Source organism: Vigna angularis, chromosome 8, assembly GCF_016808095.1.
Source record: "Vigna angularis cultivar LongXiaoDou No.4 chromosome 8, ASM1680809v1, whole genome shotgun sequence".
Lineage (NCBI taxonomy): Eukaryota > Viridiplantae > Streptophyta > Magnoliopsida > Fabales > Fabaceae > Vigna > Vigna angularis.
This window is the reverse complement of record NC_068977.1, coordinates 25,397,728-25,424,524: the sequence shown is the minus strand read 5'-3', so window position 1 is coordinate 25,424,524 and position 26,797 is coordinate 25,397,728.

Sequence of the window (26,797 nt, the reverse complement as noted above, 5' to 3'; positions counted from 1 at the left end):
GAGTGGCAGCTGTTTGGTGTATCCCAGTTACTACATCACTCGGGCGCAAGGACGCTTGTAACTACACAGATTCATACAGTCCGGACGGTCGGTCTAGCAGTAGTATATTTATGTTTGATTGATGTTATGCATATATGAGTTGATTGTGTGATGGTTTGAACAAAAATGTTGAAGTATGAATTTAAATTACGTAAGCTTACCCTTTCGTTTTCCTTGTGTTGTCAATTGTCCATGTACGTTCGTCCTGTCTTGCAATGATCATCTGTTGTGGATGTGAGCAGATGGTGGTGCATCCCTTGAAGAAATGCTGGAAGAAGAAAATTTGGATGACGCCAATCTGGTGGAAGTTGAAGTTAAAGCTGAGCCTTAGAGTGCTCGTTGGTTTAGATTGTAAATGTTTAATTATTTTGAGACGTTCGGTTTAGTATTTTGTAAAACCGCTCGTCGTTTAGCGTTCGTTATTTTGATCTGTATATTGAAACGCTGCAACTTATGCCGTTCGGCTTTTTGAGCCCTGTTATTTTTGTAAAGACTGCATTGATTACTGTTAATGATGATTAATTCTAAATTATGGTGTTTACTATATTTTGGGATGTTACAAAAAGCCAGTTGGATTTGAAGATAGAAAGGTTTCTACACATTTATTTTCTGGGACTTTCTTTGTGTACTTCGAAGTTGTTTTTCATATACTTTCAAACTTTTTGAAATATTTAAATTGTCCTTTTTACAGAGGCAATTTATTTTTCTCTTCTATATTTACCTTCACCCATTCACTTTTATTTACTCATCTTTTCTCCTAAATTCTAGTGTCGCATCACCTACTTCCTCTTCATCACTTCTTTCACTTACATCACTGCATAGCACATCTTCATACACTCCCACAATCAACCTTCAAGCATTTCGAGCCACCAAACTATATAAGGTACCTTCGTTTCCTAAACTATTATCTAAATTTGTAAATTTTCATTGAGAACCAATGAACTCCTTAACCAAGTTTTAAAATCTGATATTATCTCTAAATTCGATAATAATTAGACTAAATTTCAAAGTCCGATATATATATATATATATATATATATATATATATATATATATATATATATATATATATATATATATATATATATATATATATATATATATATATATATATAAAATCTTTATTTTAATTTTTCTTTAATTTTTTTATTTATTTTTAATTGCTTATGGTTTTGTTAAATTTTTAATTTTATTTATTTTATAGGTCGTTGTTTAGAGTTTGGGATGGGTTAAGGATTTAAATAAATAAATATATATATATATATATATAATTTTTATTTTAATATTTTTTTAAAAAATTTGTTTTAATTTATTTTTAATGGCTTATGGTTTTATTAATTTATTTTAATTTTATGGATTTTGTATGTTCTTCGTTAGAGTTTATACTTTAGGGTTTAGGGTTTGTTTATTTGTTATGGTTTTAGGATTTATATGGGTTGTTGTTTTCTTATTTATTCTCTTTAAATTTAGTTATTTGTTATGCGTATTGATTTTAATTTTTTTTCTTAATTTGTTTGTTATCAAAATGACAATAACTCGAGGTGTCTCTACATACTCTGGTGAGAGTTCTATACAAGGTAAAAACAAAAGGAGATCTACATCATTTGCTCGTCAAAGGGGTAGGAGAAGCGACGCCATTTCTCATTCTTATCTTGATAAGCAGTAAGAGGATGTTAATGCAGATCAGTATAATGTTGTTGAGTAACACATAGATATTGTTTAAGAAAAACATGAAGTAGGTAGATTTCTTGGAGGTCCACATGATACATCATTGTTGACAAGTTATGTTGATCATGTTACATTTTCGGTTTGTGGTAGGGTCAAGTTAATAAAGTAGTTGAATTTTTTTCCTTTTGATGATTGTTTAGTTGTTTCAATTTTATACGCAATTGTTTTATCTATGACCGAGGAGAGATAAAAGTTGGTCTTCCACGAAAAAAAAAGTAAATAAATATGAAGCATGTCATTTGGCTGTTCAAATTTTTGTCATGATTTTTAGTTTGATGCCTCTATGCAATATTTATTATGATTATACCAATAAGAGGTTGAGATTGGAGTTCATTGAGAGATGGAATAGAGAGACAAACATTTTTCATGTCCTTGTTAGTGAGATGACTGTCACATTAGATAACATGTCCACATTGCTACATTTGTCTATAGTAAGACCATTTTGTCTGAATGAAGTCTTAGACTTTGAAGTGGCTTTGGAAACTCTCATGGACCTATTGGGCATGGACTACACAAGGGATACATATGAGCTGAGGTAATATCATGGTCCCCAAGTAAGACTGGGCTGATTGAGAGACCTATATAACGACTATTATGACAACTAGCAATGGCAATGTGACGCACTGGCCTACTTGTTTCATCTTGTGGATGCACTATTTTTATAGATAAGAACTCCACTTTCATCCGTATATCATACTTGATGTTCTTCAAAGACCTACTATCATGTGGTAGATATGTCTAGGGAGTTGTTAAATTGGCTCATTTGTACTATACAAGCAGTTTGGTGCCAACTTTGTAGAGACAAAGCATTTTAGAGGTGTGTGTGTGTGTGTGTATATATATATTAATCTTTGATTCCTTTATTGTTTCATTATTGAAAAACATTTTTACTTTTTTTTAGAGTTAGATATATGACCACTTTCCTAGTTATGATGAAGATACACCTTAGGCCGCACGTTAGGTGATGAGGAGGAATATTTTCAGTCTACGTGACACTATGGCACAATCGGATGCCTTGATATATGATGGGATGATCTAGGCCTCATATGAAGCACATCAAATTAATCATTTACATCTGTCAATTAGCATGTTCTCTAGTTGGATCAGAGTGGATCTGATTGTACACTAACATCTGCATGAACACATATTAAGGCAATTTGGATATGAGCAATTGAACTCGTGGTTACTAAACATTGTTCTAGAGGCTGACATAGGAACTCTTATAATCGTTGGTTGCACTTTCTCAAGCACGTGTTGATGAATGTCACAGTGGTGTCCTCTCTATCTTCATGCATTGAGGGATAGCTCAAGTGGTTAAGAAGGATATCACATCCCTATGTTATTCATGTTGTCGAGGATGATCGGTCGAGTCTCATACCTCGAATTTGTTGACATCTCCAAAATGACATTTTAGTTCATAAGAGATTGAAGTCATAATCTGGTTTTTGGTATGTAACCATACAATGTTATGTCTTTATGCTATCAAAGAATTTTAATTAATTTGTTCTTACCGTCATTACAAGGCTCTATAAAAGAATGTTATAAACGATGATTGATTGTCGCAATATCAATAAGGCACTGTAGATTGGGACTGGACCGATGAGGCATTACAAATAGATGCAATGTCTAAAGAACATGCACCCAACAATAGAGGAGGCCACAATGTATTTGGTTTTTTTGAACTTGGAAGTGATATTTGTAATTAAACAACTTCGTTTTTATATAATTAAACAACTTTGTATTTTCATTTGTATAATTTATTTACATGACACAAATATCAGTCCTGATGCAAGTCTACATAACTACTATTAACGTTCATCAACTCTATAAATATTTGCATCCTACTGACATAAAAAGATGATCAAGCATTGTAGGTGAACCTATAAAGATAAAACTAGTAGATTTAACTTATTTTATAATGGTAGAAAATAATAATCACTTTATCTACTCAAAATGGGATTCATGAACTTATGTCCTATACATATTAGTCGATGTTGTCTTACATCAGAAGGTGGTGTAGTACATAATAGGAAGATTATAATATTTTGACGATTATATCGATTAGTAATCACATAGCCAATGTCTACTACAGTCATTCACTTGTCCATATTAACTTGTAATTAATGAAAAAAGTTATTATGAAAGAAAAAGGTAAGACATAGTAGGTAAAGTGTAAAGTATGGCAACACATACCCCTGATTATGATTCAACTAGAAAAGACTTCCTTAGTTGTTCTAGTCGATCATAGCTTCCAACTAATCTTGTGTATTCATCATGTCACTAACTAAGTTTTTACACAAATCATGTTGTATAAGGGACCATGACTTCTCAGTTATCCCTAACAAAGAAAGATGCATATATACCCACAATGAGCATCAACAACGACATCAACAACATCGACAATCTACGAGTGACAAATCGGATAGAACTGATCTAACATGGGTATCCTTTGTTATAAATGATTTAGCCTTAGATTACATTTCTTTTTTTGGTGAAGAACTCTCATGAGTGCAAGGTGTCTACATGCTCAAAATAGAAGAGTTTACAATTTCTAAACCTTTGAGATCGATGAACTTTTGTCTTTTGTTCAACCTTCAATTTAAATTTATGCATTGAAAGTACCATTGATTCATAGCAGGACAAACAATTTCAAGTAACTTCTATTTGTTGTCATTTTTCCTTTAATGTCAACTTCTTTGAAACAATTGAGCACCAAATCAAATTCCTTTTGAATGCATGTGATTCATTTGATGAAATATTTGAAAAGTTCAATCTAGTCCACATGATATAAATTTTAGATAGAGGAATCCCCCCAAGGCCATATCATGTTAAACTCAATCGAACTCTTAGTAATAAGTCTCAAAGCATATTTTGATACACATCCAATTAATCTTTTACGTATGATTGGTTTAAAAGCATCACTTAGAAGAATTAGACTTTTATCAAAGGATGTCTTTATTTCATTATGTTGCAGAATGATAACGTCATGAATTGTATCCCAACACGAACAAAGATCTCCATATTGCTTTCCAATACCTTTTTTAGGCTCTAGTGAACAAACTCAACCCTAACATAAATCCCACAAACAAAATGATAAAATATCTAATGAAAACAACTAAATAAAATAAGATTAAAGCATACTTGTTTGATGTTGAATTTCCTAAATGCAGTACTCGACTTGTCCACTTTACAAAATATTTCTTATACAAAATTATCCAAGAGTCAATGAAATATTTAATGAATAAAGGCCATGAAATACAAGCATGATAAAGGCGATCAATACAATCAATCAACATTGACTCATGTTCACAATCCATGACATTTTCTCATGCTTCCATAACCACATTTTATGCCTCAACAGAATTGACTAACATTTTGCACTTGGCTTGTACATTTTTCTGAATGTAGAAATGACATAGGAGATGATAAAATTCAAGGAATACTTAAGTGAAATAAAACATAATTCTTTTAGCCTTTTTGGAGCTCAAGTGAAATTATTTTTCGGTTTACTTAATAAGATATCAATCTTGTTGATATGACCCAAACTATCTCAAGCAATGGCAACCAATATTTTTGTTGATTTTGTATGTGTAATTGATAAGTGTGATAATTTAATCTCTTTTTCATGTGTTTGTGTAATTTGTCTCACGAAAAGATGTAAAAATTGTGGTTTATTGTTCATAGATTAGTTTAATTGTTTTTGTGTGTTTATTTTGCAGATGAATAAAGATTGGAGAAGATAAAAAAAAACTCCATAAAAATTTCACTGTGCATTATTCATCCGTTGACCGAAACTATTCATCTGTTAACCAGGTACTGTTCACACCTTGACTTTACTGTTCACGTATTGACTTTTTTGCTTGAGCGAGAACTCGCTCCAACGAGTCCCAAAAGTCGCTCGAGCGAGTTGACTTATTGCAGAGCTCATTTAATAGCCTCAAACGCAAACAGAAGGTAGTTTTGGAAGGGGAAACGCTCCCAAAACACAAGGACGAAGGTGTGGAGGCACGATTTCATGAAGGCCACTTGAAGCTTGTGGGAACATCTCTTTTCTCCTCCTTGGGTATCCTTCTTCTTTCATCCACCATGTTTGTAAGCTTAACGTTCTCCATGAAAGTGGAGAACTAGATTCATATTGTTAGGGATTGTTGTAGCCTATGAATTCTTGTGTAATGGATGATTGATTTGAATATATATATATATATATATGTGTGTGTGTGTGTGTGTCTGTCTGTCTTTGCTATCAATTGCTAGTATTCTTGTTTCCAATCTTAAAGCTTGCATGTAATAGGAATATTTCATGGCTTGATCTGTTATTCATGGGTATGGAAACATATTTTGCATGATCTAGAACTAAAACAGGAGTCCTTGTTAGATTGTCCAAGAAATTAGGGTTTAATAGGAAAAAGCTCTTTTACCTAAGAAATTGGGGATTGAGTAAATTTGTGGGTTGACTTTAGATAATTGATGGAAAGGAGATGAAATTGTGTAAGCACAAGAGTGAAATAGGTGAAAAATAACCTTAACAATGTCATTTCATATAATTTCTAGTCTATGTCATATCTATATGCCTTAAATACCAAAGTTCAACCATGTAACTATGTGTAATTTTAGCTTTCTACACTTGTTTGTAAATTGATGTTATGTTCTTGATTCTAGATGATTTGTTAATTGCACAATTCTTTAGTATTACGAGTCTCTTGGGAAAACGATACTTGGCCTTACCATTTTATATTACTTGAAATGATTTGGTACACTTGTCGATTGTATTGTATCATCCCAACAGTAATCCATGAGGAAAATAATATTACATGCATTCAACAATTTTATTGCATTAAGATGTCATTAAAAGAGGTCACTACCACCTCAAACTCATCAACACATATACTCTAATAGATGTATTTATCACGTTCTAACATCATTATTTGTCACTGTAATTCAGTTCCTGAACCTCTTAATGATCATCTGTAATGTATCTTGCACTATATAGTTGCTTGAATGTTGTCACATTACACTCATTATTTTCTTTAAGGGTATGAAAATTGGATTACGGATCCGAGAGTCAGTTACGCTTAGGGAAGGTATTAGCACCCTACAACGTCTGTCAAATGGCAATACCTTTAATCAAATGTGCAAAGTTAATGTGGTTTTCGAAATGATTTTTTTTCCGAAAAAAAACACAATACAATATAATTGAGATTTTATGATTTTTTTAGTATTTTTGAATTACGTACAAAAAGTGTCATGACATAAACAATAAGCTAGATACGAAACAAGTGAAAGATAAAATTATTTTTGTGATTTTTGAAGAGTTTTGTATTTTTTATGATCTTTGACTTGATTATGAAAATTTAAGATGACAAAAGACAATCACACAAATATTTTGCACTTATTTGCAAGATAATTATCTTTTCATTTTTTTATTTAATTATCAAGTAAATTCGAGACTTGACATGATAATCAACATTTTTAATTATTATAAAAAAAATTTAATTATCAAGCAAATCCGAGACTTTACATGACACTCAAAATAATTATAAATTATGTAATTATCAAGCAAGTCCGAGATTTGACATGACAATCAAAATTATTATTGTGAAACAAATTCAATTATCAAACAAATTTGATATTTGATATGACAATTGAAATTATTGTGATTTTTTATTAAAAAGAATAAAATGGGCTATAAGTGAAAATGTAGAATAAAATACAGTAAAACAATTAAGAAAATGTAGAAGTATAAAAAAAATTTAACAAGATAATTCAATATTAAGAAAAATAATGGTGGGGGAATAAAAACGTGGATGGAGAAAACAAAAATAGTCCAAGTGAGATGTAGGTGAAAAATAGAAGCTTTAAGATATGAAGATGGTGATATGGAGGGGAAGAGATGTGTTGAAGTGTTTGATGATTGTGGAGTATGAAGAAGGAAAATAGGAATGAGGATAATATGGTAAGAGTGATGAAAGTAAGGTGAGAATAGAAGATAATAATGGTGTGAAGGAAAAGGGATATGTTGTTGAAGAATGATGGAGTGGGAGAAAATAAATGTATGTGAAGATATGATGTGTGTAAAAATCGAGTGAAGAGTATATGTGTATTTATATAGTTATGGATAGAGAAAGTAGATGAATAAAAATAATATAATAAGTGGGTGGAAAAATTAGATGAAATAAAATATAATAAAAAAAGTAAATAGTAAAGGTTAGTGTGGAAAGTAAGTGAAAGAAATAATATAAAAAGTGAATGGAGAAATTAGGTGAAATAAAATATAATAAATAAAGTTAATAGAAAAAGTTAGTGTGAAAAATAAGTGAAAGAATTAATATAAAAAAGTGAGTGAAGAAATTAGATGAAGAAAGTGAATGAAGGAAATAATAAAAAATGTTAATGGAGAAATTAGGTGGAGAAAGTTGGTGAAGAAAAATAATATAAAATGTGAGTGGAAAAAGTAGAGTAAGAACATAGATGAAGGAAAAAATACAAAAAATGTTGGTGGAGAAGATGGTGGATAAAATATGATTTAGAAAAGTGAATGAAATAAAAAAAGTTAGCGTGAGAAATTAATATAAAAGTGGGATGAAAAAGTAGATGGAAAAAGTGGATGAAGGAAATAATAAAAAAGATTGGTGGAGAATGTGATGGATAAAATATAATTTAAAAAGTTAAATGGAATAAATAAAAGTTAGTAAGAAAAATTAATATAAAATTGGAGTAAAAAGAGTAGATGACATGGAAGGTGATATGGAAAGTCGGGTGTGAGAAGAAAAATAGGATGGTGAGAAAGTAAAAAACTGTTAGATTATTTTGGATCATTGGACTAAGGGTTAAAAATGGAATTTGGTGGTAGTAAAACAAATAGTATTTTTTTTTTACTTTTATTTTTATCTATTTATTTTTGTGATGTATTTTATTTATCCATACAAAATTGGGTGTTGAGAAAGTTCGAAGAAATTATTTAAACAAAACTAGTAAAACAATTTAAAAAAAAATAAAAATTAAAAATATAAGAAAGAAAAAAAATAATAAAAAAAATCAATACTGGGCTTCGAAATCCAGAAGAAATAAACATTAAATTTTGAAATAAAAAGAATCTTAACTGAATTTTAAAATTAGATTTCGATATCCGATGAATTTCCTAAATCAAACTTCAAAATCCAATTAATATAAAATATAATAAAAATAAATATAAAGTTTTTAAATGAAATAAATATAAAATTTCAAACCAAACTTAAAAAACGCAGATAAAATAAAAGCAAAATGAAGTAAGACTCTTAAACGAAGAAAAAAACGGAAAAAGACGATAGACAAGAAAAAATGCGTTCAAAAATGACTTGGGGATGAATGGTGGTTTAGTAAACATAGACACCACAATAAATATATTTGATATGAAATAATTACTATTTATCTAATTTATTTTTTATTTTATATATGTATATTTACAAAAGTTAAATTTATCTTCACGGTAAAACTTGAAGGTAAAAGAAAGTCCTTATTTTTTCTTAAATTGATAAGCAATAATAGTTAGTTATTGATTTTTTAGTCATGTTCTTTGATTATGTAAAACTAATAAATTATGTGTTTTTCTTCCCTTCTACCTTCATTTCTTTCATGTGATTAAGAGAGTTCATGTGTTAATTAATTTTACTAAAATTTTACGTGAATTACTTTAGTAAAATTTTACCCTAAACTTAAGCAGCGTAAGATGGTATGAATTACATGAAATTGAAATTTGATTTTAAGTTGAAGAATTTATAGAAGCACTCATGAATTTCTTTTGTCATTTGCCAAATAATCTATTAATTATTAATTTTCTTGATAATTCATTTTAATATTAGAAAGTTAAATACAATTTTTAATTTCATAAAGTCATTTTATAATTTAAGTAGCATTTGATTTAGGTGTCAAATTTACTCTTTTTAAATAATATTTTATACATTATTTATCTATTTCGTTCCAACTTGTCTCAATTGATTCTACATAGCCGTGGCAGACTGAAAGTCCTAATTTATCTTACCAGATAACAGGTTGGTGGAATAGCATTTCAGATTTTGTCTCACAATACGATCCTATTACAAAAATAAATATATGTCTAAATTGAAAAATATAAAACAGAAAACATCACACATATATAAAGGAATATTCGAAAAATATTATGTAAATGATCATGTTTAACTTCTATATTTATCCTCATTGAAAAATATAACTTCTAAATTTATATTATTAAGGGATAAACTAATAATTTTAAAAATTTCAATGTAATATAATGAAAAATCATTTTCTATATTATCTCACAATTCATTAAAAGAATCTAAGGAAAAAAATTGACTCCATGTTGAAAAAATATAATATGAATTATACAAAAAGTAAATTAATTTAGTCACATTATATGAGCCACATACCATGAAATCAACAAGAATACATTTATCGTTCTTCAATCCACATTTTCAAAACGGACGGACCAGTCCGATCTACTGTCATTCCTGTTTCTCAGATGGTCTTATTAAACAAATATAGTAATTATTTATTCATATATATTTTTTCCCAAATCCTATCATAACTTTAGAATGATAGTGAGGTTATTATAATCTAAAAAATACAAATTGTGCAAAAAAAACTTAATTGTTAGATTTAACCAAGGTACAACTACACTTTACACTCATCTAGATTTAACCAAGCTACTAAAAGTTTTTTTAAAAAACACTTAAGAACTAATGACTATACCATTCCATATATTTCTTTAAAAGAGTTTCAAAGACGACCTTTAACCAAATGGCAAGTCAAATCATCACCTGTAACCCCATTTGTTCACGCTATAGAAGCAATTATAGCAAAAGAAACATGACAATTAACACCCGGGTAAGTAAAAGAAAATTTTGAGAAATTATAAAATTAAATGAGTTCAATAATAATATAATCAAGCACATATTTTGTAGTTAATTAAGTCACATTCATACATAGATAACTTTAGACTAAATTATTTTGGATCTTTAGACTAAATTATTTTGGATCCATGCATTGACTTAGACAAAAAAGCCTTGTTATAAGTGGATTGACGCAAAGGCCCTCGCTCTACTTGGCTTAACCAATCATAAATCAATTTCCTTTGGACATGGTAAGTTACTTATGACATTTCCAGATTAGTGGTCTCACCCCTAATCTTGCCATAAGAACCTTCTTTAACTCTCACCAACACTTATCTCTAGTTAATGCATAACACTACACTATAAATGTTTGTACCTCTTCCTTAGAACCACATCCCTCAAACAAACATACAATTCCATTAACTTTCATTTCTCCAAAACATTGAATCCCTTTGATACTCTTAAACATGTCACATTTCTATAAATCACAATTCTCATCATCAAACATTTCAATTCCATTCAAAGATTTCAAAAACCAAAAATTGCTCAGCTTATACTACCCAAAGCCAAGCAACACCGCACAACGAAATCATGGCAAAAGCCCCCTAGGAGAAAGTTCAAACTTGTGACTAGCGGTTTAAAGCATCTGCCCAGCAGTGAGCTTTTGTACTTAGCTTCCCAAGCCCTAGAGCTCTCTAAAATTTAAATTCTAAAATAGCGCCCAACAATGCCTAGTGACGCCCAACGCACTAGTCATTGGAGCTCTCTGACTTGACTCTATTAAAGGTGGCACCCAAGGGTATCTACTTGATGCTTACTGTCATACTAGTTCAAAAAAAATGTGATGATTGGTTTGCGCTATGACTCAATCTATTTTTTTTTTGTAATTTATTCTAATTAAATTTAACCACTTTAAGACTTGATTATCAGCCAATTGCTTAACCCAATTACCAAATTCTCAACAATCCACAAATAAATATCAACACAAACTAATCATCATGTTTATACACAATTTACGACAACCCTCAATTTCAAACAATTGAGTTCACCAATTCCAATCATCTCAATCCACAATCACAAATTATACAACAGAGAATTTTCAAATTCTCAGATAAGTTTGCATTCTAAAATCAATCAACACTTAGGAAATAGAATTATAGAAATTATAAGATAGTTAAATCAGCTTCTCTCACCTCAAAATGAGACCTTAAATTCTTCCACACTTTTCCACAACTTCCACTCATAAGAAAACCTAACTACACCCACAAAAGATCAAATTAATGATCTAAGGACTACACTGAAATGATCTACATGCAAGAACTGAATTGGGATGGAGTTGGACTACATGCAACTCAAAACACCCAAGGAAAAAAGTTACAATTTGACTCTAGAAGAAGAGGTAGAAGAGAAACTTACTTTGTTTTAAGTTTCGATTGGTGGATTTCGTAGAGTTCTTCGCAATGATTTCATTAACAGCCCTTGCAAATTACTAAAGAAATTTATCTTATTGATCTAAAGGAGTGCAAAAATCATTTGTATAGGCGTATTTTCCTAACAAAAATAAATAAATCTCTAATGCATTTACATCTTTGTAAGAATCTTGTCATTGCTTGGAAACATTTGGATAAATGCAAAACAATTCCTCTTAACAAAATATTTTATGAATTTTTTTTCTCTTTCTTTGAAGATATAGAATGGTTTTAGTAGTTGAAGTTTGAAAATTTGTTTCTAAGAATCCTTATGATGGAAACTACTCCCAAATGGACTCACGCAAGCAGAAGCTCCAAACCAAAGTAGTACAACAATGAAGGTAGGTGCATCGGAATAGTGAAGATAATGAGGTGTTTGAAGTGCTTAAGGTGAAGAGAAGTGTGTGGGTGAGGCCTCATAGCTTAGAGGGCCTTCCTATGGAGGAAGGAAGCTAGAGGAAGGGTGAAGAAGTCGAAAATCAAGAGTGACTTAAGAGCAATAGAGCTGGAAAACAATTTCAGCAGCATATCACTAAGCTCAAAAGTGAAGTTTTACATAGGCATGGCTCTCTTATTTATAGGTGAAGATGAGCCATGTTTCTGACCCAAATTCCCTCCTAAATTCAAATTATCTCGTGTAGAAGGTGCTCTCTATTCGAACAAGCAAGATCCATGACGCATTCCAAGTCAGCCAAGTCACATGGAAGAAACCCACTCGTAGACGATGGGACACATAGGGTTTGGGTTGGGCGCGAGCTTCAATCCGGAAGCCAAAAAGCTTTGTGTTTCCATTTCGGAAGCTAAACTATCCAATCCGTAAGCAACTTCCTTTTCTCCCTTTTTTTAGCTCCTTTACTTTCCTTGGCTTATTTAGCATCTTGGATGGCTCAACCATGGTCTCCAAGCTGTATTTAGACCCTACAAAACAACATATGAACATATTAAAAGATAATCCTTCTAAGACTTATAGAAAGAAAATCAAGAAAGCCTTTAAAAGTTCTTTTTCAACTTCCCTTTCTTGGCCTTAGCTTGAGTTGCTACTTCTTTGAATGGCTTCCCTAGTTAGGTTTCCATCATACCCTCCCTCTTGAAAAATGATTTGTCCTCAAATCAGAAGGTATAAAGAAGAACAACTTAGGAGCTATTTCTTCCCTCCTGGATCAAAAGTATATCTACAACAAACAAAGATGAATATTATTAAAAGGATGTATGCAAGGAAAATAATAGAAAATGAAGGCTGTTTATCTTTGAAAAAGATTTTCTTATAAGCATCTTTGGCCTTAATTTTTTTTTTCACTTTGTTTTGAGCATTCCCCTTCATTATATGATGAAACAAAGTGATTTTTCTAAGAAGAAGATTCAAGGTATTTACCTTTGTTGGAAGAATTTAAAAGCATGCATACCTCCTTCTCCTTTCTCTTTTATCCTTTAGAAGGTTGCTTATCCAACCTTTCTTCTTCTTTTCTTTATTTTTCAATTTTCATTTTTATTTTTATTTCATCCTCTTTCACTTGTTGAGGTGTAAGAGGAATCAAAGTTATTTTATTTCCTTTGTGGAGAAAAGTTATCTTATTGGTGTAGCCATCATGAGTGGAGTTACGATCATATTTCCATGGCCTACCTAGTAGAACATGCCCAACATCCATTGGCACAACATCACATAAAATTGTTTCTTCATAGTTTCCAATGGAGATAGGTATGTTTACTTGTGTTTTGACTACTATTTTTCATCCTCTTTTATCCATTGAAGCTTGTAAGGCTTGGGATGAGGAGTAGTAGTTAAGGCCAACTTTTCCACCATTCTAGAACTACAACAATTACAAGAGGACCCACTATCCACAATCAATGAACAAGTATTTTCAAAAACTTTGCATCTTGTGCGGAATAGATTCTCCCTTTGTGATTGTTCTAGTTCTATATGTTGACTCCCAAGAAGTCTTCTTACCAATAACAACTCTCCTTCACAAGGTAAGGCTTCTTCCTCAGATATGGAAGTATTTGAATAATTAGAAGAATCTTCATCTTCATTTTGATGTTCTAGGATATAAGTAGACATCTAAAACACTTTGGTCTCTTTTACCCTATCATTTTTAGAAGATTCTTTAGAGGGATATTTTTTCTTTTCCTTTTCCCTAGGTCCCTCTTCTTTTGATTTGGAGGGTTCACCCTCCCTCTTGGAATCTTTCCTAGGGTAGGAAGAATCAGAGTAGTCTCTTTTAGAGGAAGTTTTCCTCTTCAATTGTTGCTCTACTCTGACACAAAGTTGGATAACTCATTTAGATCATTATAAGGTAAAAGTTCTACCTTATCTCTTATGTCATAGTTGAGTTCACTTTGGAACCTAGCAATTGTTATGATTGGCTCTTCTCTTATACCAACTCTCAAGATGAGTAATTCCATTTTTTGCCTATATTCCTCAACACTCATGTTTTTCTGTTAGAGTTTATGGAGTTTGTCCATTAACTCCCTATCATAATATGCTGGTACATGCCTTCTTCTTAAGGCAGACCTCAACTCATTCCAATACCTAATGGAAGGTAGGTGTCTCAATCTCAGGTCTTTTACCAAGGCAGTCCACCAATATAAGGCATAGCCTTGAAAGCTCAAAGAGGCCATTGTTACTCTCCTCTCATCATCTATTTGGTGACATTCAAACAACTGCTTAACTTCCATCTCCCATTCCAAATATTCTTCAATATCATCTTTACCATGGAAGGGAGGAAGATCTATTCTAGTTTCCCTTGGGTAATGTTCTCTCTCTCTATGATTTCTCCTAGGAGGTATTTGATAGTGGTCATCATTGTGATGACTACTATATTGCTCATGCTCACTAGGTGGAGAGGATGTATCTCCATGATATTCTATTCTTCTATGTGAAGTCCCTTCTTTCTTTTTACCTTTGTTTTGATTGACCAAAGTTGACCAATCATTTCTTTGAGCTCACTAATCTCTCTATCCCTTTGTTGGAACTTTTGCTCAAATTCCTCTCTTAGTTGTGAGCTCTCATTGTTGGGTTGCATACTCCCTTGGACACTAGATTGACTCATCCTTGTCAAGTATGGAGAAAAGGTTTTCACAAGGTTTTCAAAAATTTGACAAGTAATGAGTGAAAAGATTTTCACAAACTTTTTTTGTTTTTGGTGAAAGATTTCTAAAGATATTATAGAGGCAAAAACTGTTTCCAAGTAGCTCCCAAGAAGAAGAGGTGAGTCACAATTGGACAAGCTTAAAAACCAAGTTCTTCCTAGCCAGAGTTTCCTTAGATTTATCTTTTACCTTAGTTTCTAGGTAGAAATCTTTCAAAATATTTTCAAATGTTAATGAAATGCTCCTAAAAGCCAAAAGAAGGTTTAGCTAGATGCTATGTTATCCTATATACCACGGAGACTTAAAACAAAAAGATCAAACAAGCAATTTAAAGAAAGCAATAAAGATGCAAAATGTAAATGCTAGACGGTCCTAAGTGAAAGTGCAAGTGACACTTGAAGCCCCTTGACACACTTTTACACTAAGGAAACGAAATTACACTATTACAAGGTTCAAATGTGATCTTGGAATTGCTTCAAGAGCATTTTCCCAAGTCACTTAACCAAAAACCAAAAATCAACTTTAAACAGCAAAGATTTCGTGATATGTGACTTAAACAAGCTTAAAATAATGTCTAAAACTAATGAAACTTCAATCTTTGGCTGTTGTTGTTTGCCACTCCAAATCAGGTTGCAAAGTAAGCTTTTCTGGTGTATTTTAGCTGTTGGAACAGCATGATTGCAGCTGCTCAAAAGCAACCTTTCTGTTTCCACTTTAGCCCCCTTTCCACTTCCTAACATGCTACCTCAGTAGGTGAAGGTTTCTGTTTCTGGATGCCTCACAATAGCTAACACAGCACTTCAAGATTCAACTCAAAACACACCAAACAGAATTAGCAAACTACACCAGAATTTCAAACTAGTTTTCTGAATTTTTTTGACAACTTGGAAGCTAAGAATGAGGAAATCAAATGGAAACAAGGATGGAATAACAACAAGCACTCAAAAGGAACCTAATAATGGAACTAGAACAGATTAAGAAAGCAATAAAAAACGAAATCGCAGATCACAAACTCATTCAGACCAAACTCTTTGATATTTTACCAAAGTGTTTGATTAAATGCCCCAACGAATTTCAGATTTTGAGATTGAGATTTTGAGTTTTTGAGTTTTTGGGCTTCTAATCTGGATTGCAAGGTTCTATATGTTTTTTATCACTGGATTTTACTTCGTTTTCTCCCTTTTTTAGCTCCTTTACTTTCCTTGGCTTATTTAGCTTCTTGGATGGCTCAACCATGGTCTCCAAGCTTTATTTAGACCCTACAAAACAACATATGAACATATTAAAAGATAATCCTTCTAAGACTTATAGAAAGAAAATCAAGAAAGCCTTTAAAAATTCTTTTTCAACTTCCCTTTCTTGGTCTTAGCTTGAGTTGCTACTTCTTTAAATGGCTTCCCTAGTTAGGTTTCCATCACTTTAGTGTTTTTATTTTAAAATTATTTTAACGTAAACAAATTTATCAATCAAATTAAAATTGTAAAAAAAAATACAAAAACACAAGGAATAATTCAAAGATTTTAGATTTAAATTTGTTTATGTCTCAAAGTATATTCAAAGTTTTCTTTTAATCCTTATTTTATATTTCTAATTTTTATTTTCAGTTCATCTTGCTTGTTAGATTAACTTTGTTGACTTGAAATATCCATATAAGAGCAAACATGTTTTATGTGATAAAGAATTTCATGAACAAAAATAAAGTTTTTAAATATTTTAATCAAAAATCCATAAATATTTTAGAAATAACTTAGCAAAAAAACCTATAAAAAATAATTTAAATAAAATTTCAGAAAATAAAAGTGATTTTTGTAGTAGAGACCAAGTGAAAATCATAACGTATTGAAGATGAAAAAAAAAAAACATCTAAAGCCAAAATTCGTATAGACGTAACACGCAAATACTTTTTATATTAATATATTATAACGATCGTTGTTGATTTTCAAGATATTATTTAGCTAAAATAAATAAATGAATAAAAAATATCGAATTTTAACATGGCATTCACTGTTTATTATCATATTTCTTAAGAGAATAACAATTATACCTAGATTCATTGTTTTAATAGATAAAAAAATCCTATTAAAAGAGTAAGGATATAATTGTAAATTACAACATTTTGAATTGAGATGCTAATAAATAAGAATATTACTAAGATAATAATTAATGTCTAAGAATAGTAAAACAATTAAAAATCTTTAGTATATTTTTTTTTCAGTCTCTTCTTGTTTTTGTTCATCGCCTCCCATTTTGGCTCATCTCTCAAAATCTGGATTATGATTGTGAAGTAGCATGTGGAAAAATAGAAATGTGGTTGAAAGGGTAGCAATGTAGAAAGGAAATCAAAGAAAAGAGCAGACAGAACTGAGGAAGGTTTTTCTACACATTTATTTTCTTTTAAAACAAATTATTTTTTGTGCATTTTTATTTTGTAATGGGTTCTTGGATTTGTTCCTTTCTGTCTTGATCTCTTCTATGTAATTAAAAGGGTTCATATGTTAATTAATTTAATGTGAATTATTTTAGTAAAACTTTACCTCAAATAGAGTAAAGTGGTTTCAATTACATGAAAGTGACGATAGATTATAAGTGAAAAATTTATAAAAAAACCCCTTGAATTTATTTTGTCATTTGTTAAATAATCAATATCAACTATTAAATTTCTTAATTCATTTTACAATTAAATTTATATTCAAATTTTAATTTCATAAATTCATCTGCAATTTTAAATATCATTCCAATGAGGTGTCAAATTTTCTCCTCAATAAATAATATTTTATTGTCATCGCAATTTATTCGTCATACTCACAATGGATCGAAATTTATCCAATAAAAGAATGACTTAATGGACTATTATTTTGACTTTTTTTTATGTTTTAATATATATATATATATATATATAATACAAGCAAACTTAACCATATAAACATATTTTAAGTTTTTAACAAGTTAACTAAAGTTTCTAATTTGATAAACTGAGAAAATTACTAATTTTACATGTTAAATTGTTTAATTAAAACTTAATATCTATGTATTTCTAATCTAAATTATATTTTTATTATATATTGATATCTTTCAAATAATTCAATATAAAATTTCAACTTCTAATTAATTTTCATTTTAATTTAATTATAAAAATGTTATAACAAATAAAAAATAAACTAAATATTAATTCCAAACTAATTCATTTTAAATTTTTTTTTCATGGTGGTACGTCAAATATATAGAGAAGATTTTTAGTCAAATGTTTGAACCCCATCAAGTACACGTTTAACACGGATGTAGGTAAATTCTTCAGTTTCTTGCTCACCGTATAGGGCATTCAAGTCAACCTTAATAAATGCACGACTATCATGGAGATGAGTAGCCCCCATAACTTGAAGGATATGACGTTTGACTTCCTCAATCTGATTCATCCCTAAGTTGGTCAAAAGGATATGACCAATTTTGAAGGTAATGAAGTAGAACACTACCGTTAAATTGGACAAGCAGTTGGAAGCCGCATTTGCGGATGTGAAGGTTATCTTGCCCAGTCCACTTGTCATGGTCTGACCAGCCTAGGGCAAAGAGGTACAACTTTACCTGACCGTGTATGAAGGATCGATCAGCGTGGCTCTCGTCCAAGAGGCTTTGAAACTAAAATGGATTTATTTAATAAGTCGTGTTTTGTAGGACTTCCGGAGACGCGTTATTAACAGATCGAAAAGGTAGCCTTGGTGTTGCTCACAGTCACCCATTGACTAAGGGCATACTTCCAAAGTCATTAGGTGGTCGTTCGTATTGACCATCCGGTCGCCAAGATTATGAAGAAACCTGATCTAACAGGAAGGATGGTTAGTTGGTCAGTGGAGTTGTCAGAGTTCGGTCTTCAGTACGAGCCACGTGGTTTAGTGCGCGGGCAACATCTTGCGAACTTTGTTGCAGAGCTACTCCAGGTCCATTCATGGAAGCATTTTGTAGATGGGTCTTCGGATAAAAGAGGTGGAGGAGCTGGAATCGTATTGGAAGGACTGATTGAACACTCTCTGGTGTTCAAATTCAAAGTGTCCAATAATCAGGCTGAGTATGAGGCCTTGGTGGCAGGAATATCCCTTGCAAAGGATTTAGGTGCTCGATGGGTAAAATGTCAAACAGGTTGACATCTCGTGGTTAGGCAAATAAGTAAGGAATTCTAAATTAAAAACGATCATCTTCTCCAGTATTTTCATAAAGCGGCAACGCTGATAGATGGCTTTGAGAAGGTAGACATCAAGCATATCCCGCACGAGGAGAACACTCGGTTGGACATACTATCTAAGCTAGCGAGTGCAAAGGAGAAGGGCTCTATGTCTACCATAATTAGAAAAGTGCTTGACAAACCCTTTGTAGAGTGTCTATCCACCTCATCAACTAGAAGCAAAGACGAGAGCGAGGAAATCAAGCTACTTATGAAGAAGCAAGACAGTGGGAAAGAGTTTAGTTTTGCCGAAAGCAAGAAGATCGTTCGATATGTTTTTGTAGGAACAAGAGGGGCTTCTCCACCCCTCTTTTGAAGTGTGTATCTTTCGAAGAAGCTGAGTACATGTTGAATGAACTCCACAACGGTGTGTGCGATTTACATACCAGGCAACAAACGCTGAAGTCCTGAGCCCTACGAGTTAGGTATTACTAGCCAACAATGGATGAAGATTGAAAAAACTTTGTCCAAACGTGAAAAAGTTGCCAAGTGCACGGAAACAACATCAAGGTGCCCTCATCCGAGCTACATAACATCATCTCGTTGTGGCTGTTTGTTTAGTGGCGAATGGACATCGTGGGTCCCTTTCCGGTTGGTTGGGTGTAAAAGAAGTTTCTCCTTATGGCCATAGATTATTTCATCAAATGGGTGGAGGCGAGACCTTTAGCAACGATAACAGTGAAACAAGTGCAAAAGTTCATGTGGAAACTTATATGTTCTTTCGATCTCCCTGCACGGTTATTACTGATAATGGCCAACAATTCATCGACAATAAGTTAGTCAAGTTTTACAAAAACTTAGGCATCAAACATGTGACAAGTTTGATGGAGCACCCCTAAACAAACGATCAAGTTAAAGTTGTCAACAAAACCATCGTGGTCGAGCTCAAATGTAGTTTAAGGGATGCTAAGTGAGCTTGGGTAGATGAACTCCCAAAGGACATGTATGGATACCGCTAGTCACCGAACGGTACTACGAGCAAAACACCTTTCAACCTCATATATGGTACTGATGTCATGCTCCTGGTTGAAGTGAGCGAGACTTTTCTTAAGCGTTGATTAAAAGACATGGATGTCAACGAAGTTGAATTGAGAGCAGAGTTAGACACCATACACGAAAGAAGATAGGTAGTAGTCGTGCAGGCAGAGGCGTATAAACAAGTAATTGCAAGAAGGTACAACACTAAAGTAAAGTCGAGGAACTTTCATGAAGGGGACTTGGTACGGTGAAAGACATGTAAAGCTCATAAGAAACTCGCCTATGGAAAGTTGGCAACAAATTGGGAGGAATAATTTAGAGTTGTTGAAGATCTTAAGAATGGAGCTTACCGATTGACATATCTGGACGACACAATCATCCCTAACACGTGTAACGCTTCCACATCAAATTTTATTTTAGTTGAAATCCTACATGTGATCTCTTTTATGATAATCAATAAAATCAGGATTTCCAACTATTCTTTCATGTCCAAATGATCGAGTCAAGCCCATCCGACAAAGGTTGCTTGGGAAACGTTCTCAATGAACTCCCAACAACCTCTAAATCAATCGGCAAGGAACGTTCTTAATGAACTCTTGCTACATCGCAAAGATGAGTTTGGAAAACGTTCTTAGTGAACTCCTAATACTCAATCAATCGAAAAGGAACGTTCTTAGTGAACTTTTGTTGCATTGCAAAAGCAAATTTAGGGAACGTTCCTGGTGAACGCCAACCTCTAAATCGATCAACAAGGAACACTCTTTGTGAACTCTTGTTATATCGCAAAACGGGAACTTTCTCAGTATACTCTCAATAATCAACCAATCGGTAAGGAGTGTTCTTAGTGAACTCTTGTCGCATCGTAAAAATGAGTTTGGGGAACGTTGTTAGTATCACTCGATCGATCGACAAGGAACATTCTTAGTGAACTATTGTCACATCGAAAAGTGAGTTTGGGGAATGTTCTTGGTGAACTCCCGACACTCGACCGATTGACAAGAAACTTTCTAAGTGAACTTTATTATAGAGCGCGTCAGAGTCAATGAGACAAATGAGACTTCGGGAGGAGAGGCGACGGGGTAATTGGTCGATCAGGCTGATTGCCTCTGGCTCTTCGAGCGTCATCATGGACTTTGCCTACAAAATCAACCTCCTCGGGTTCTCGATCCAATAGAATGTAATTTTTTTTGGCCATTATCCATGTAATAATTTGATCGACCAACTTCCTTTATTACTATCTTTAAGTAATTAGCTTTAAATCCTTTAAAGAAAGCATGTAAAAATGTGAACAACCACTTCCCTTTTTAAGATATGAGGATACCCAAGCCCTATTAGTGCGTGGTCGAGTCCGAAAGAGGAAGAGAAAGCAATGGGGTAAGAGTAATGTCCGAGGCTTTGCATATCATCTCGAATACCTAAATGAAGGCTCACCTATTCGAGTGCTATTGGGTGGGAGTCACGTTTAACTCCCTCAGGTTGCCCATCTAAAATTTGCTAAAGGGCAACTGGACGAGCCGATCCTTAAATATAGGTAAAAGAAATCCTACACAACACCCTCCTTTCTGTGGAAGACCTGCACATTCCTCTTGCACATGACAAACTTGAAATGTTCAGCGTCTAATGTTGCCTTAATTAAGTCCACCGTACCAGCGAATTCCTCCAAGGAACGTCCCATGATGAAGAAGTACACTACTCCCCAACCTTATGAGGAGCCCAATCATGCCCTAGAACGGGCGGGACAGGCACACAAGACCTAGTCCATTCCCTGGCTGCATCCACTTCAATTGTAGTCACCTCACCCATGTTGACTTGATCAATGGCATTATTCATATTTATACTCGTTGTTGCGTCACCCACTACAAACCAATCAATTACGAAACGAGTCAAAACACACAAAACCCTTTCACTACAAACCCTTTCGTATCAAGATATGCTCAGGCTTGTGAGGCATGTGTACTATATGGTCGTCTATATGCTTAAGACCATACAACCCAACTAGTCAGTAATATCCCATAGAGTCGGTTAGATAGTATGCATCAAGTGGTCAACCTTAAACAAGAATTAAGATTGATGGTGATTAATTTAAGTTAAAGCACAATCATTTCCTATTGGACCGTAATTAGACCGACACTAATCTAAAGCTCATTCTGAAATCTATAAATACAGGTTTGAGATAGTATGATAGATTAGTTACATTTAATACACATTTATTACTAAGATTGTTGAATCTTTGTTGAGTTTGGTATCAGAGTACCTTCTACAGGTAACTGTTGTAGATAAAAGTAAAACTCTCTAAAATGATATTAACCTTTTATAATTTTGTTTTTGTTGTACATATATACTTTGTTTGTTAATGATAAAAGAATGCTTGTTTTCTCTCCTTCTCGTGTTACATACACTCTGCTACATTTCTCTGTTGCATTCCTTCAAACGCTAAGAAGTGTTAACAGTGGTATCAAGAGCTATAGGTTTTGAAACCTGGTGAAGTTGAAAGGCCAAAGAAGACGCCTCAAGAAGAAAACCTCGTGGAGTAGTGATGGCTGGGATGGTTCACAGTAATTTGTCGGTGTTTGGTGGTAAAGGCTACGACGATTGGTGTGTTAAGATGGATGCTATTCTACGTTTCCAAGAAGTGGACGAGATAGTCAAGAAAGGCTTCAAAGAACCGTTGAAGGGAGATTCAGAAGAAGAAAAGAGACAACACAAGGAGAATACAAGGTTGGACTGCAAGGCTCGAATGTTGTTGCACCAGTGTGTGTCAACTGCTATCTCCCAAAAAGTCTCGAAAGTTGTTACGGCGAAGGAGGTTTGGGATATCTTGCAAGAAGGCTATGCAAATTCTGAAAAAGTCAAGAAGATCAGATTGCAATCTCTTCAGAGACAGTATGAACCCTTAGGCATGGGAGAGCAAGAATCAGTTGTTGAGTACATCGGAAGGATCCAAGTAGTGGTGAACACCATGAGAGCCTGTGACAAAGTCGTGAAAGATAAGAAAATTGTGGAGAAAATATTCAAAATGTTAACCCCATAGTGTTGCCATATAGTCTTGGCCATAGAAGAATGTAAAGATCTTGAGAATATGAGAGTCGAGGAATTACAGAATTCTCAGGAGGCACATGAGCAAAGATTGGTTGAAAGGAGAAATGCGGAAAAGGTGGTGGTTCAAGGCACAAATCAAGCCTTTCAAGCCAGAAATAATCAAAGCTACAAGGGTCGTGGAGCTGGAAGAGGTAGAGGTCGATCACGATGGGGACGATCAAGAGGTAGAAAGATTGATTGATCGATCTAGCTATGAGTGTAAAAAGAGTGTAAGATTTGCAGATAATAGTGTGATCATGGCAGAAGGTGCGGGCAAGGTCCTGATCACACGCAGAGATGGCAGATCCGCGTACATAAACAATGTGATGTATGTACCGTCAATGAAGAGTAACTTGCTTAGCCTAGGACATGTACTTGAGAAAGGCTACACAATGTCGATGCAGCAAAGGCACATAGTAGTTTTTGATGAAAGACAACGTCTAGTGATCAAGGCTCCTCTTGCCAGAAACTGAACATTCAAGGTGAATCTAAATGCCATCAACGTTCAGTAGTGTTTTGTTGTTGTCAATGATGAGGATGAAGGATGGTTATGGCATTATAGATTCAGACATTGAATTTAAAGGCTTGGGTCAGTTGAAAAGAAAAGGATTGGCGAAGGGAGTTCCTTAGATCATTGTACCGAACAAGGTTTGTGAAGGTTGTGCAATTGGGAAACAAGTCAGGAAGAAGTGTAAAAGATTCGCTCCCAAGAGAGCAAGATAATTGTTGGATGTTGTGCATTCAGATGTGTGCGGTCCTTTTGACGTGTCATCCCTTGGAGGTAATAGATATTTTTTAATTTTTGCAGATGAATGGTCTAGAAAAATTTGGCTTTATCTGTTAAAAGAAAAGAAAGAAGTATATACTTACTTTGTGAAATTCTGCTCTATGGTGGAGAGGCAATATGGCTTGCAAATCAAAATCTTCAAGACTGATGGTGAAGGTGAATTTAACTCTGGTGAAATGGGTAGATTCTGTGATGACAAAGGAATTGTGCATGAAGTTATAGCTCCTTACACACCCCAGCACAACGGGTTAGTAGAGAGAAGAAACAAAATGCTCTTGGATATGACCAGGTGCATGATCAAGGGAAGGAAGCTACCTCATTATCTATGGGGAGAAACGGTTTCAATTGCAGCTTACTTGTTGAACAGGAGTCTGACTAAAGCATTGCAAGACTGCACCCCAAAAGAGGCTTGGTCGGGAAACAAACCTGAAGTGCATCATTTGAGGATCTTTGGATCGGTATGCTACAAGCACGTCCCAGATTAAAGAAGGAAGAAGCTGGATGACAAGAGTGAGACTCTCATCTTAGTAGGCTACCATCCGACAGGTGTGATGAATCATTATTTTCTTCACTTCACTTAGTTTATTGTACTAAAATTAATCAGGAAATTATGCTTAAATGTCCAGTATTTTCCCGTTTTTACTGATTGTGCTTAATTTGATCAGAAATTCTTATTTTACTTAATTTGAATTATCTGAGCTATTTATTTACATTATTGAGTGCAGGGAAAATGTTGAGAATATTTTAGGACATTTGGAAATTTTAAGAAGTAAAATTGGTTTGTAAAATATACACATCACACGGCTCCATAGAGAAGAGATGCATTCAGAGAGATGTGCAGATTGTTTTTCACGCTATTCCACTCCACACAATTGGTTTTGATTCTTCAATTGATAAAAAGCACACGGTCCCATGATGGCACAAGTTATATTTTAGTTCACAATTTTTGCAAGAACAATGCTTATAATAAGATAAACACATGCATTATGAAGAATAATGGAAGGCCACCACTTTTGAAAACTTACGTGATAGAGAAAATGGTGTGCATAGTTGAAAGCTACAAAGAATTTCATTACATGTGAATGGAGGGACCACATATTTCAGCTCACGGTTTTGTGCTTTTGTGGAATGGGAAAACTTATGTCCAAGGCAAATATGAAAGGGGTGTCACGGCCCACATGGAAAAATGAAATGTGTTTTCTCCATTTTATTCTTGGCTAGACAACACATGGGAGCCACCACCTTGGATAACTTTTCTTTGGCTTAGAAAGAATAAAACCGTGAAATAGGATGGAGAAAGGGCCACCACATTTTATTGTTGGCTTTTCAATTGGAAAGAAAGAAAATGGTGGAGAAGCTACGGTGAAGAAAGTGATGTGCCACGGCCTTGGATTTTTAATTTGATAATGGAGTGTTCTAGTGAAATACGTAGAAAGCATCCAGCAGCAAAGCATATGGGAGTGAGTTCTTTCATTCCAAAAGAGACAAGCATAGCTTACTAAGGAGCTCACGGCCTTGGCTTTGGAAAAGAGGAAGCTAGGCATAGATGTGGTGATTGAAGAGGGGAGCTGCACATGGGTTTTTAGTTTTAAAGGGAAGCCACCTCCTTGATGAAGAAGCTCACGGTCTTCACATCCAACAAGGTCTTGGAGCAGCCACCAAACGTTGAAAGAAGGGAGGAAGAAGCTTCACACCAGCAGCGTTCCAGCATTGGCCATCTAGGAGAGGAGAAACGCAGCAGCCAATTCCATGAGAAACATCCAGACTTCACGGGACAGCAGCTTGGAAGGTGCAGCCAACCACGTTTGTTTTCTCTCGGGTTTTCTACTTTAGCTCCACACGTCCAGCACCTTGAAGAAGGCCTTCACGGTCCAGCTGGGAAAAGCTTCACGTAAATAAGGAGAAGAGATAGAGAGCTCTCGGTTATTCACATCCAGCAGCTGCACACGGCTCATTAAATTTGGCTGTAGAGAGCATCCAGTCCAGTACAGTCCAGCAGCTCAAGGTCCATCAAAGAAGAAGTCTCCATGTGTTGATGCCATACGGTTGAAGCTTGGAGAGAAGAATCCAGCAGCTGCAATGTGTGAAGGGAGAAGAAGTGAAACGTTGGAATGGTCTTGGAGAAGGGTGAGCATGTCTCGGCACAAGTGAAGAAGAGGACAAGCTTAGGTGAAGAATGGAGGGTCCTACCTTATATTTTCTGCTGGCACAACTAGGAGCAAATTGGTGAAGAAAGTCTTCAAGCTATGGGAGACAAAAACAAAACCTGCTACAAACCAAAACGGGCAGTAGACTAGGCAGCAGACTAATTCCTACGGGAATGTGTCACAGAGAATTGGCTATAAAATGCAAGCAGCAGCAGAGATTTGAGGAGGAGATTTTAGTCTAGTTTAGGTGTAGTGTAAGAAACTCACGGTCTGGGAGAGGCTTCTGCCTCTTCCTTTTCTTTTCCAGTAGCAAGCTCTTTCATTTCCATTTTAAACAGTGCGCGTTTTAATTTCTGAAGCATGTAGTGTGTTACTATAATTTTTATTTTCACTGTCCAGGAATTTAA